The following is a 13,317-nucleotide window of genomic DNA, read 5'->3' as shown; positions in this document are numbered from 1 at the left end:
ATTTCGGGCTGAAATGAGAAGCGGAGACGTTGGTGGCGATTTCCCCTGCTGGTGCGCGGCCGGAGTGGGGTTGCTGGGATGGGGGTGGGGGCCGGAGGAAGTAGGCCCTCTTTTGCAAGCAGCGCTGTTTGTCTAGTTGGTTGGTGTTCAAGTTGTTTAAACAGGAAAACAGTTCAGCCAAATAACCCCTGGATGGAAGAGGAACGGGAACAGGCGAAGCTTGGATTTCACTGAAATCAAGGAGTTTTAAAGTTCTAGTCTGCTGTTGTGCTAGTGACATCTGAAAAATCACACACGTGATCATTCATTTACAAAACGACTCGTGAGGAAAATGCACAATTTTGTTGACTGTGGTTTTTATTTAAAAAAAATTTCCATACAAGCATGTCAAGAATATGTGGATGGGGAGACTCTGGAGAACAGAGACTTCCAAAAACACCACTGACTGAATAATTCCAGGAATGAAAGAGCAAAATAAACAAGAACTAAATGAGTACTTGTGTGGGCTTAAATAAAGTTCAAGAGATTGAAATAAAATGCAAAAGATTCCCCCCCACCCCTTGCCCCAAATTTCACTGCGTTTTTATAATAAGTGCCTGCTCAAAGTCTGCTGACAGGAATATTTTAGTGGACCTCAGTGTTGGAGGCAGCAGCAGCTCAGAACTTGGATAGAAACCCAAGGTTCCTTTCTTGAAAACTTTTGTGGACCTGCATTTATGACTGGTTATGCCATCTGCTGCCTATCAAAGGGGCAGAAACAAGATGTGCCCATGTTCACACTGTTCAGACTGGGAACATTAATTTTGTCTAAGACAAAGCTGGGCTGTCTCTGAACCCTCCTTCTGCACACCCTCATTTTGCGAGCCAGTAACATCTCAACTCTCATGTAAACCACCGTCTGCGAGGCTTTGCATTTGTACTTTAGGCTAGTCGAATTTTCTTGTCAGATTTTTCTTTCTTGTCAGACTTTTAAAGGAAATCAGTTTCTAGATTTTGGTATGTCTCTTCTTCAGTGAAGCTGTTTTGACCAGCAATAGAGGGCAAATTTCCCTTTGGAAATTTTTGTGCATTTCCTTTGATAAGTCCAGTGTGGATCAATAGGCTTTTCAAGAGCTTTAGAAAAGTACATGATGAATAAATTAATGTTGTTAATTAATCAGCTCCTCTCAGTCAGGAAGCTTTAAGGATTAATTTGGAAATGAGTGTGAGCTTTGACCTAGCTAGTTAACCAACTTATCTGCTCTTCAGTAAAACAGAGATAATACTTACCTCATGGGGCTATTGGGAGCATTAAGTGGGAACTCCACGTCTAGTCCGTATTACAGGCGTGGTTCATCTTGGTTTCCTTCCCTTTATTCTCTTCATACCAAATGAAGGGTAATTGTTGCAACCAGAAAACATATGAATACCACCTTATGTGTATTGGATGTTTATGGTTACTGAGCACATTCATATGTATGCTAATGTTATAGGGCTGAAAAACTAAGTGGGTTTTTCATAATACTTTACAAATGTCCCATCCAAGCAAGATCAGGGGTCATATTTGGCTTAGAACTAAGTCAAGAAAGAGTTTGTTGCTGAATACCAAGATCTTAATAGAAAAGCTCTTACGATGTTGCATAATAAATATGGGTATTGCATATAAATGTGATGTTGAAACGGAAATCATTGTTATTGTCTGTCATTCTGGAGGCTATTAGTGAAGTGATCTTACCTTGTTCTTAGCTATTATTTTGAAAATCACAGTGGACAAAACATCCTTTAAATTCCTGAGTGAAAATCCATGGCATCGCTTTAAAAAGTTTTTCCATAAGGGTGCTTAAGCACATAATAGATGATCAGTATGTGTTTATTTGGTCAGTGATTTCCTATGCCTGGCATGAGCTGAGTGAACAAGCATGTTCCGAGTAAGTCCTCATTCCGTGATCATCATGTGGATCAGAATCTAGGGATTTTGAATTGCCATGTCCTACAAGCCTTAGATGAGGTGCCTCTGCCTTCTTCCCTGATGCCATCTCTTACCACCCTTCCTGCCATTCACTCTGGGTATCCACAGAGTAAACAGTATCTGGGTACTCCAATACCTCTGGTCCTTCTGTGCACACCACCTTGCCCCAGTCCTTGGCATGGCTGCCCCCACCTCCACCATTCAGATCTCTGTTCATATGTCACCTTCTCCAAAGCCTCCCTGAACACCCACATTCTCTGTCACATGTCCATGTTTTATCTTTTCCAAGCCTTTCTGAATGCATCGTGTTTATTCATCTGTCTTGCTTGTTGCTTCTCTTACCAGGGGGAAGCTCCATAACAACAGAGATTTTACCATCTTGTGGATTTTTGTTTTGTTTTGATTTGTGTCTCTGAACTTTATTCTAAGTTATAATGAAAGGATGAAAAAATTTAGGTGAGTTATTTAAAAAGTAGGTGGGATAAGCGGATTGCAATTTTTTTGAAATTATATTCTCTGCTATGCACTCATTTCATAATGAATTCAAAGCCTTAAATCATCTTAATCTATTGCTGCCACCTTTTCTGTCTTTCTTTCTTTTTTTTTTTTTTTCCGAGATGGAGTCTCACTCTGTCACCCAGGCTGGAGTGCAGTGGCACAATCTCGGCTCACAGCAACCTCTACCTCCTGGGTTCAAGCAATTCTCCTGCCTCAGCCTCCCGAGTAGGTGGGATTACAGGCATGCGCCACCACGCCTGGCTAACTTTTGTATTTTTAGTAGAGATGGGGTTTCACCATGTTGGCCAGGCTGGTCTCAAACTCCTGGCCTCGTGATCTGCCCACCTCGGCCTCCCAAAGTGCTGGGATTACAGGTGTGAGCCACCGTGCCCGGCCTGATGCCACCTTTTCTGACTCTTGTGTATGGCACAGTTGTGTTTCAGGGGAAATTATCTCAGATTAAATATTAGAGTATTTTAAAATAAATTTTGAGCTGGGCGTGGTGGCTCATGCCTGTAATCCCAGCACTTTGGGAGGCCGAGGTCAGGATATCAAGACCATCCTGGCTAACACAGTGAAACCCCGTCTCTACTAAAAATACAAAAAATTAGCCGGGCGTGGTGGCGGGCACCTGTGGTCCCAGCTACTCAGGAGGCTGAGGCAGGAGAATGGCGTGAACCCAGGAGGCAGAGCTTGCAGTGAGCTGAGATCACACCACTGCACTCCAGCCTGGGCGACAGAGCGAAACTCAGTCTCAAAATAAATAAATAAATAAATAAATAAATAAATTAATTAATTAATTTTGAAATGTTAATGTTTATTTTTCTTCCAATGAAAAAGTGAAATTAAATTAGGTATTATTTCAGGACTTCTTTTACTGTTGAGAATCTTTTAACAATTTGCTTATGTGTTGAAAACTAGTTTTGCAGCAGGGTTACTTTCGGTAATTTTTATTGTGCATATCAAGTATTTCATTCCTTTTGTGGGTTATTTAGTGTTTTTTTTTGTTTGTTTGTTTTGTTTTGGTTTTTTTTTTTGAGTAGGGCCTCACTCTGTCACCCAGGCTAGAGTGCAGTAGTGCAATCATGGCTCACTACAGCCTTGACCTCCTGGGCTCAAGTGATCCTCCCACCTCAGCCCCCCGAGTAGTTGGGACTAAAGGTGCATGCCACCATGCCCTGCTAATTTTTTTTTTTTTTTTTTTTTGTAGAGGTGGGGTCTCACTTTGTTGCCCAGGATAGTCCCAAACTCCTGAGCTCAAGTGATCCTCCTACCTCAGCCTTCCAAAGCTCTGGGATTACAGGTGTGAACTGCCGTGCCTGGCCTATTTCAGATTTTGAAAGCAAATCTTGAGACCAAATCTTTAAAAAATAGACCAGTGGTGCCCAAAGAGAAAGGTACAGATTAACAATGGCACACCCCTTCTATGAATATACATTATAACAGCCCTTCTGAAGAGGGAAGTGATGGGAGAATATGGAGATGGATGTCTTGAAAGCTAGATTGGGAAGAGTGATATGGAGAGGGGATGGGGTGTCAGAGTGCCTCAATTTATTTGGGATTCAGAGAGATCTTGAAGCTCAGAGTACAGCCACAGAATCTCTGGATTAGTCAGGGACTTGGAACAGCCACTCCCTCCTCCATACATTATAAATGTAATAAATAGCCCCTCTTTTTCATCTGTCTCTGCCACAGTTGCCCTTGCGGAAGTTATGTAACTACAACTCATATCTTAATGGGAGAGGAGCAAAGGTCTTATTATTGACAATGAAAATGAAAAAGAAGTCTTTGCCTTTTCCTTTGTTAACATTTAGAACAAGTATGTCCCAAGAATCACTTCCTCATGCTGTGCCTGTTTTTTTTTTTTCTTTTTTAAAAAAAAGAGAGACAAAGAGAGAACTTATAAAGGAACAGAGAGTTCTATTAGATTTGACTGGTAATGCAAAGTATTCCTGTGAATATGACATTATCTTCTTTTAGCACATGATAATTTTAGGCAGAGGATCTATACAGAAACTTTTGGAGTTATGCTAAGTACAGCTTTTAAAATATTCATGAGGCTCCTAAATTTCTGTACGTATTAAATTAAAGAATTATAAAATTATAAAATCCCTAAGAGTCATTTAAGTGCATTATTAATAACAACCTATCATTCACGACTGCTGTGAAGAAATAAGAGTAATAGGCCCTTTGCAGAGAGCTTAGTGGGCAGGTTTTTAATTATATTAGGATTATAGCAAAGATACTAAGCGTTGAAGATGACTTAGTTTAGCCTTTTGCTCATGAGGTGCATGAACGTCAACAGTCTCCTCACAGGAGTTATCCAGCCTCTATTTGAGCACTGTTCTTCTCAAAGTAAAAATATATCTTTTGAATGGTGCTTAAAACTTGTTCCTGGGGCACACACTCTGATCGGGGATCTATAGCATGAGAAAAGGGGTTCCATGTTGAATTAACTGGAGTTACTGCTAATGCTGAAATGAGCCTAAGGAGAAGGCAGTTGAAAGTTTTGGGGAAGTGATTCAACAGTCTGTTTTCTATTTTTCTATACATATCCTGTTTAAAAAAATTTTTTTTTGGTCTTGTCACATGCAGATGCTCCTCGACTTAGAATGGGGCTATATCCCAATAAACTTGTGAAGTCAAAAAATCGTAAGTTGTCCATCATTAAGTTCGGGACCATTTCTGTATTGCTAACTTAGTTATTCAGCAATGGTCTTTGAGTAGCTGGTTATCATTATCATCATCATACTCATTGCCATACTGTGCAAATACAGTAGCATTGTGTTTGCTACTCCTTCTGTTTGCCTGAAATATGCATGTGACTTTTTCCCTCCTATCTTTTCAGACACACACACACACACACACACACACACACACACACACAGAGTTGGTTCTCTGTTTCTCTGGAGAACCCTGACTAATACAATAGCCAATAGGATAGTACGGAAATAAGACAGTGTGACAATCAAGGCTGGATTGTATGAAGCATTGCATGTCCACCTTTGCCCTCCTTTGAATCACTCACTCTGGGAGAAGCTACCTGCCATGTCATAAGGACCCTCAAGCACCCCTGTGTAGAAGTCCATGTGGTGAGGAACTGTGGTGTCCTGCCCACAGCCAGCACCAGCTCACCACCCATATGAGTGAGGCTTCTTGAAGCTGACCTTTCAGCTCCAGTTCAGTGTTTAGATGGCTGTGGCCCTAGCCAGCATCTTCACTGTAACTTCATGGAGACCTCAAGCCAGAATCACCCAGACAAGCAACTGCTTCAGAATTCCTGACCCAGAGAAAAAGTATACAGTAAGTGTTTCTTGTTTTAAGCTGCTAATTTTTTACATAGCAATAGACCACAATACACCATCTAACATATTATTTTACATATTTGTCTTCCTTTTGCATATCCGCCTCAACTAGAACATAAATTTCCAGAAGGGCAGGATTTTTTTCCTTTTTGTTCACTGTGGAATCCGAAGCACCTAGCACAATTTTTTAACAGCAACCCCCTCAGATAGGTACTGTTATTCCCATTATACAGATAAGGAAACTGGGACACAGTAAGGTTAAATAACATGTCCAAGATTGTGTAGTCAGAGCCAGACTTTTCTCCACAGCCTAATGGGCTTAACCAGAGTCCTGTATTGACCCACTTCTATGCATCCCTTCCAGTGTTATGTTCAAGACAGAAGGATAGTTATTATTGAGAGTACAGTTAGATCTCAGACATGGTCTCTGCTGTTGTGGAGTTAACAATCATTTGGGAAAACAGGATGAATATCAGATAGCCGCTATATAAAGCAGGATCTAATGAGTGCTATGTAAACGTGTATAGGTCATCATCAGAGGGTAACACATTTCCTTTGCCAAAGAAGAATGACTACCCACAGTTCTTATGATTTGTGCCATATTATTTTTAAAACCCTAGCCACAACTAATTGGAATAAGGATAATTTCCTTAGTCAAAAGCTGGCTACTCTAGGCTAGGCATCAGCCCAATATAGGGCCTAGTATATGAACGCTAAGCCTATTTGACTGTTGAGATAGTATCCTCAGTTTTCTTATTGGCCACGTATCTGTACAATAAATCTATCATCTATTAGCCTGAGGATGTCTTTAGTCCTTGTTGCCAGAAAAGGCCTCTCATGCATAACGCAGTTTAAAAGTCCTACAGATGTTCAAAGGAGTCACAGGTTAGAGGAAGATAAGGCTGAGACACTTCATGGAGAATTGACACATGAGCTGCCACTGAAATAAGAATATACCTTAATCAGTGTTTTAGAGATCATATCTTCAGATCATTTTAATTTATAAAGTGTAAGAACTACATGTTTTCACAGCATGCCAGGAGCAAAAGATAAAAAAAAGAACTATAAGTGTTTGACTTGAGTGTTGATTATATTTTTGTGGACTTATTAGACATATTTTATTTTATATAAATGGTGTTTCAAAAATTAATTCATTTTTATATATTGTCGAGTTATTTGTTATAAGTAGAAAACACTATCTGTAGTTTTGACTAGAAATAATACAAAAGTGCATTTCTGAACCTGTGGTTCAATAATTGCCAATGATTTATAAAAGTGTTTCAGGTGTCATTCAGTGTGGTAATGCAGTCTGTTTCCATTTCACTTTTTTAAAATTCCATAAGGTAAAAGAAAAAGAGCAATAAAAGGAACCAGAAGAAAGTAAAAAGGGAAAAAAGAAGAGAAAGAATAATCAAAGTTTGCAATTTAGAGCCTCTGCCCTTTTGACTTTCAGTTTGAGTTTTATTCTGGAAATGACTTCTGTGTCCTCTGTCATGTCTCTGGCAGCAGAGAGGGGAAGGAGGGAAGAAACCTGCCTTTATATCCTAGTTCACTCATTCAATGAATATTTATGGAGACCTTACTAGGTACCTGCAACTGTGCTTTTTATCATATGTCCTCTGCCTGGATTTTTTTTTTCTCTTTTTCCTTTTATCTGTGGCAACTTCCTATTTATCCAGTGAGATGTAGCTTAAATATTGCCTACTTTTTGAAATGCTCACTTATTCTACAAAGTTATACTCTCCTTCTCCTACATCTCATAGCATTTTACCTATCCTACCTTTGGAATATCTGTTATGTCTGTCTGTCTGACTCTTCCATCAGACTGACCACTTTAAGTGTAGGAGACTTTTACTCTTTTTCTCATCACCCCTTAACACTAAGCATTATACCTGACACATAGGAGTTGCTCAGCAAATGTCTGATATGGATGATGGGTAGATGGGTGACCAATTGTTGATAACTTGTTGAAAAGTATAAAAGATGGAATTTTGCATCTGGCTATCATGGAGTAGGAGACTAACACTCCCATTAAGAACAACTAGAAAATCTAGATTAAATTCCGTAAGAATCGTATTTGCTGGCATCAGAGAGCTGCTAAGGCAGTTTGCTGAGGTGAGCCCAACAGTCTGTGTATTACTTTTCTCCTTAGGAGAGCTGGTAAAATCTTAAATAGCTAAAAGCAGAGCAGAGTTTTTGGCAATCTCATAGTGTTGAGGAAAGAAAAAATATGAGTCTTAACTCACCAAAGAGGAGGTGGCTCTAGTTAATATCCAGGCTTTCAACTGGTGATCCCTACGGATCAAAAGTCTACAAAGACTAGAACACCTCTTCACATAGACTCAGTCCCTGCTGATCAGAATCCTTTCTAAAGGAAGATAACATCATTTAGAGGTACTACAATTTTTCATACACAGTGTTTGGCACTTGATAGAAAACTACCAGACAGAACAAAAAAAAAAACAGGCTTAAGGGGGTGTGAGGGTGCAGGGTAGGAGAGTAGAGAACAGACTAATAACTGACCTAGAAATTAGAGTTTTCAGAAATGGACTTTAAAATAACTATGGTAAGTTAAAGAATATAAATACTAATATTCAGAATTTTAAAATATAATCAAATTGAAATTTTAAAAATATAATCAAGTTGAAATTCTATAACTGAAAAATCACTGACATTATAAACTCAATAGATGGGGTTTAACAGCATGAAAAACTGAAGTAGGCTGGGCACAGTGACTCACGCCTGTAATCCCAGCACCTTGAGAGGCCAAGGTAGGAGGATTGCTTGAGACCAAGAGTTCAAGACCAGCCTGGGCAATATAGTGACACCCCTGTCTCTACAAAAAAAATCAAACAAATTAGCCATCATGTCTACTCAGGAGGCTGAGGTGGGAGGATCACTTGAGCCCAGGAATTCAAGGCTGCAATGAGCTATGACCATGCCATTGTACCCCAGCCTGGGTGACAGAGAGAGATCTTGTCTTTAAAAAAAAAAATTGGAGTTACCCTTACCCCGGTTAAGTTACAACTTAAGATTGCATTAATAAACCAGGAAGAATGAGATTATAGTATGGAGAGTATTAACAGTATTGAAAAGAGCAAAAGGATATATAGGACATGGTAAAAAGTCTAACATAGATGTAATTTTGGTCCCAGAAAGGGAAGAGAGAGAGAATGGAGCAAAAGTAGCATCTGAAATGATAATGGCCAAGAACTTTTCAAAAGTGATCAATGAAAATAAGCCACAGATTCAGAAAGTGCATTGAATTCTTAGCAGGATTTAAAAACACTAAAACAACAGCATACCACTGTAAAACTGCTAAAAACCAAAGACAAAGAAAATCTTGAAAGCAGCAAGAAGGGGGAAAAGCACATTACTGTCCAAAAAGCAACAGTGAGACTGACAGTTAACTTCTCAGGAGAAATGATGGAAGCCCAAGCAACAAAACTATTAGTGATTCATTGCTTAATTAACAACAGGGATACATTTTGAGAAATGCAATTTTTCATTAGGCAATTTTGTCATTGTGCAAACATCGTAGAGTGTAGTTAAACAAACCTAGATGGTCTGCCTACTACACACCTAGGCCACGTGCTGGAGCCGATTGCTCTGCAGTAACTTGTGGAACCTGTATGGCATATTACTATACTGAATACTGTAGGCAATTGTAGCACAACGTAAGTAAGTATTTGTGTTTCTAAACATAGCAAAAGCACAGTAAAAATAATGGTGTTATAACCTCATGGGAACACTGCCATATATACAGTCTATCATTGACCAAGATGTCATTATATTTATTTATATATATATATATTTTTTTTATGTATATATATTTGATGACTATGTACATCTTAAATGAAAGATAAGCTGCCATTCTACAATTCTGTATTTGCAAAGATAGCCATCAAACATGAAGACAGTATAAAGACCTTTTTTCTTTTTTTTTTTTTTTTGAGACGGAGTCTCACTTTGTTGTCAGGCTGGAGTGCAGTGGTGCAATCTTGGCTCACTGCAACCTCTGCCTCCTGGGTTCAAGTGATTCTCCTGCCTCAGCCTCCCCAATAGCTGGGATTACAGGCACCTGCCACCACACCCAGCTAATTTTTTGTATTTTTTAGTAGAGACAGGTTTTCACCATGTTGGCCAGGCTGGTCTCAAATTCCTGACGTCAGGTGATCCACCCACCTCGGTGCTGGGATTACAGGCGTGAGCCACTGTGCCTGGTGGAGACATTTATAGAGTATCAAGAACTGAGGGAGTTTCCAGTAGACCTGCACTTAAAGAAACACCAAACAGATTTCTTTAGGCAAATGGAAAATTATCCCAGTCAGTAATACAGAAATGCGAGAAGGAATGAAGAGCAACAGAGAGGGTAAATATGTATTTAAATCTAAAAGAACACCGGCCAGGCAAAACAGTAATAACACAACAAGATAAAGGAAAGGAAGCCAATGAAATTAAAATATTGTATGTTTCTAGGACTGCCTAGGAAGTGGTAAAAGTACTGATTTATTTGAGGTATTAATAAATCAAGGTCACATATTATAATTTTCAGGGTAGCTACTACAGAAAAAAATTAAAGAATATATAATTAACAAGCTAAAAGAAAAAGGATCAAACATAAAATGTGTAATACAAAAAAGACAATAAATGAGAAAAAAGGAACATAAAATAAGTAGGACAAATGAAAAACAAATATTAAGATGGTAGATATAAACCCCAATTCATCGTAACCACATTAAATATTACTGGAAATACTTCAATTAAAAGACAAAGATGATCAAGCTGGATTAAAAGAAAAAACTACTTGCTGCTTGCAAGAATTACAGCTCCTTTGAAAAAGTGTTTGGCAGTATCTGTGAAAGCTGGGCACATGCATACTCGATGGCCCCAGCCATCTACTTCTACAAAGGTACTCACAAAAAGTATGCATAGAATGTTTAAAGCAGCATTACAATGGCCACAAACTAGAATCTACCCGAATATTCATCAACAGAAGAATGAATAAGTTCTTAGATAAGTCTTAAATAAAATGATTTTTAAAGTAACATTTATCAAAAGAAGCCAGACACAAAAGAGTACACAATGTATGATTCCATAACTATAAAGTTCAAAAACAGGCAAAACTAATCGATGGTGTTAGAAGTTAGGTTAGAGATGACCTTTGGAAGGGATGGTGAACAAAAGGGGTTAATGTTCTGTTCCTCATTCCTCTGATAATTATATGGGTATGTTTACTTTATAAAAAAATTCACCAAAAAATAAAAGAAAAAAAAATTCACCAACCTGTATATTTATGACTTGTACATTGCATGTATGTTTTATTTGAATAAAAACTTTAGTTTTTAAAAACTGTATCAGGAAAGGTATTAGAATTGGCAGCAAGGTCAATTCAGTTATATTTTAGTATGTAAGAAACTTGGCTGGGCGCAGTGGCTCATGCCTGTAATCCCAGCACTTTGGGAGGCCAAGGTGGCCCGATCACCTGAGTTCGAGACCAGCCTGACCAACATGGTGAAACTCTGCCTCTACTAAAAATACAAAATTAGCTGGGTGTGGTGGCGGGAGCCTGTAATCCCAGCTATTGGGGAGGCTGAGGCAGGAGAATCACTTGAACCCAGGAGGCAGAGGTTGCATTGAGCTGAGATTGTGCCACTCCCCTCCAGCCTGGGCGACACAGTGAGACTCTGTCTCAAAAAAAAAAAAAAAAAGAGAAAAGAAAAAGAAACTTAACATGCTTCAAGAAGGAAAGGTTGAACCCACAGGGAAAGGGAGTGTTTGAAGATGCTGAAGAGATGATAAATTAAGCTACTTAAGGACAAATAAGAGGATTCATTCATTCAGCTGAATATTTTAAGTCCCTATTATAATCCAAGAGCTATCTGAGGTGTTAGGAATCCAAAAATTAATAAGGTTTAGTCCCTATTTTTAGAGTGGTCACTGTCCAGGAGCAAAAGATGCCAATGATGATGTCTGTAAAAACGACATAATTTTAATACTTTCCTTGTACGAGACACTGTGCTGTGCAGGTTTGCAGTATCTTACCTGATATTTACAACAATCCAGTGAGGTAGATGTTATCTCCCTTTTCCTGATGAAACACAGGAAATAATATAAGTTTTCCAAGGTCTCACCACCAAAATAAAAACATAAGTCTGTCTGACGTTAAAGCCGTGTTCCTGCTGGTACTTTACACTGCCATTGGATGGTGTGTGGTGAAATTACATGCAAAAGTCACAATCAATTCTAGTGGGGATGTCTTGGAGAAGGTGGTATAGATGGCCTGAGCCTCAAAGGATGAGCAGACAGAGAATAATGTTTGATGGCCTGGAAGTGGATTTGAAGGAAGAAGAGTCTTTTCTCTGAATAAAGGCCAGATTTTCAAAGAAGGTGGCAGAAATGTATAATGAACCTGAGATGGCTGAGTACTATTTCTCAGGGAAAGGATCTACCTGCTCCATATAGACTTTCAACCAAGTGTCTTGTTTTCAGACCTTCCTCCTACAAAGCTGTCTGGCTTCTCCAATTCCTGACTCTGTTCTGGACTTCTTTGCTTTGTAAATGTTGGTATCGTGTAATTTTATAGCCAGATTGTTTTAATGTTTCATAATGAACATTTTCCCAAAGCAAAGTGCTTGTTGCAAAACAACCGTATCTTTAAGCCAGCATTGTGGGAGAGTTCTAGATTCCTGCCAGAGTTAAACCCACGGTAGTCATATGTGTAATTCAAGTGCTTATAAAACAGCTGGAAGGAAAAAAAAAAAACTTGGATATAAAATAAATTATAGGTGGGGCACAGTGGCTCTCACCTGTAATCCCAGCACTTTGGAAGCCCAAGATGGGAGAATTGCTGAGCCCAGGAGTTCAAGAGCAGCCTGGGCAACATAGCAAGACCTTGTCTCTACGAAAAAATTAAAAAATTAGCTGGGTGTAGTGTTGTGTACCTGTAATCCCAGCTACTCAGGAGGCAGAGGCACAAGAATCACTTGAGCCTGGGAGGCGGAGGTTGCAGTGAGCCAAGATCATGCCACTGCACTCTAGCCTGGGTGACAGAGTAAGACTCTGTCTCAAAAAAAAAAAAAAAAGTCTGTACGGATACAGGGAGCACACTGCTTCCTTTTAAAGGCAAGACCGCTATGTTGAACATTCCACTTCTGTTAAACCCTAATTATCCAGAAGTTACAAGACTGCGAAGCAATCTAGCTTGGTGGCCGTGTGCTGTGTGCTATATAAGAAGCTGAGGTCAGTACTGGGGACAACCAATGCTCTCTGCCATATTCTGAGCTTAGTAAACTTGAGAGTGTTGAATTAATTTAGATTAATGTAGCTGATTGGTAAATTCTGATCTTTGTGGTAGGGCTTGCTTCTACTTGTTTATATTAAAAAGGTAATGCAGAACTTAGGCCTGGCGTGGTGGCTCACACCTGTTATTCCAGCAGTTTAAGAGACCAAGGAGGGTGGATCGCTTGTGCTTAGGAGTTTGAGACCAGCCTGGGCAATGTGGCAAAACCTTGTCTCTACAAAAAATACAAAAATTAGCCGGGCATGGTGGCACATACCTGTAGT

At 39.3% G+C, this 13,317-nt stretch overlaps 1 protein-coding gene across 1 annotated transcript in view; it reads left to right on the top strand.

The window, feature by feature from the left end:
• CD302 (CD302 molecule) overlaps positions 1 to 13,317 on the top strand; it is a 31,932-nt gene that overhangs the window by 2,945 nt on the left and 15,670 nt on the right. The window lies entirely within an intron of this gene.

The sequence above is a fragment of the Pongo pygmaeus genome, chromosome 11 (genome assembly GCF_028885625.2).
Source record: "Pongo pygmaeus isolate AG05252 chromosome 11, NHGRI_mPonPyg2-v2.0_pri, whole genome shotgun sequence".
NCBI classification, from domain to species: Eukaryota; Metazoa; Chordata; class Mammalia; order Primates; family Hominidae; genus Pongo; species Pongo pygmaeus.
Note: the sequence above shows the minus strand (reverse complement) of the source record. Positions and strands in the feature narration are given on the sequence as shown.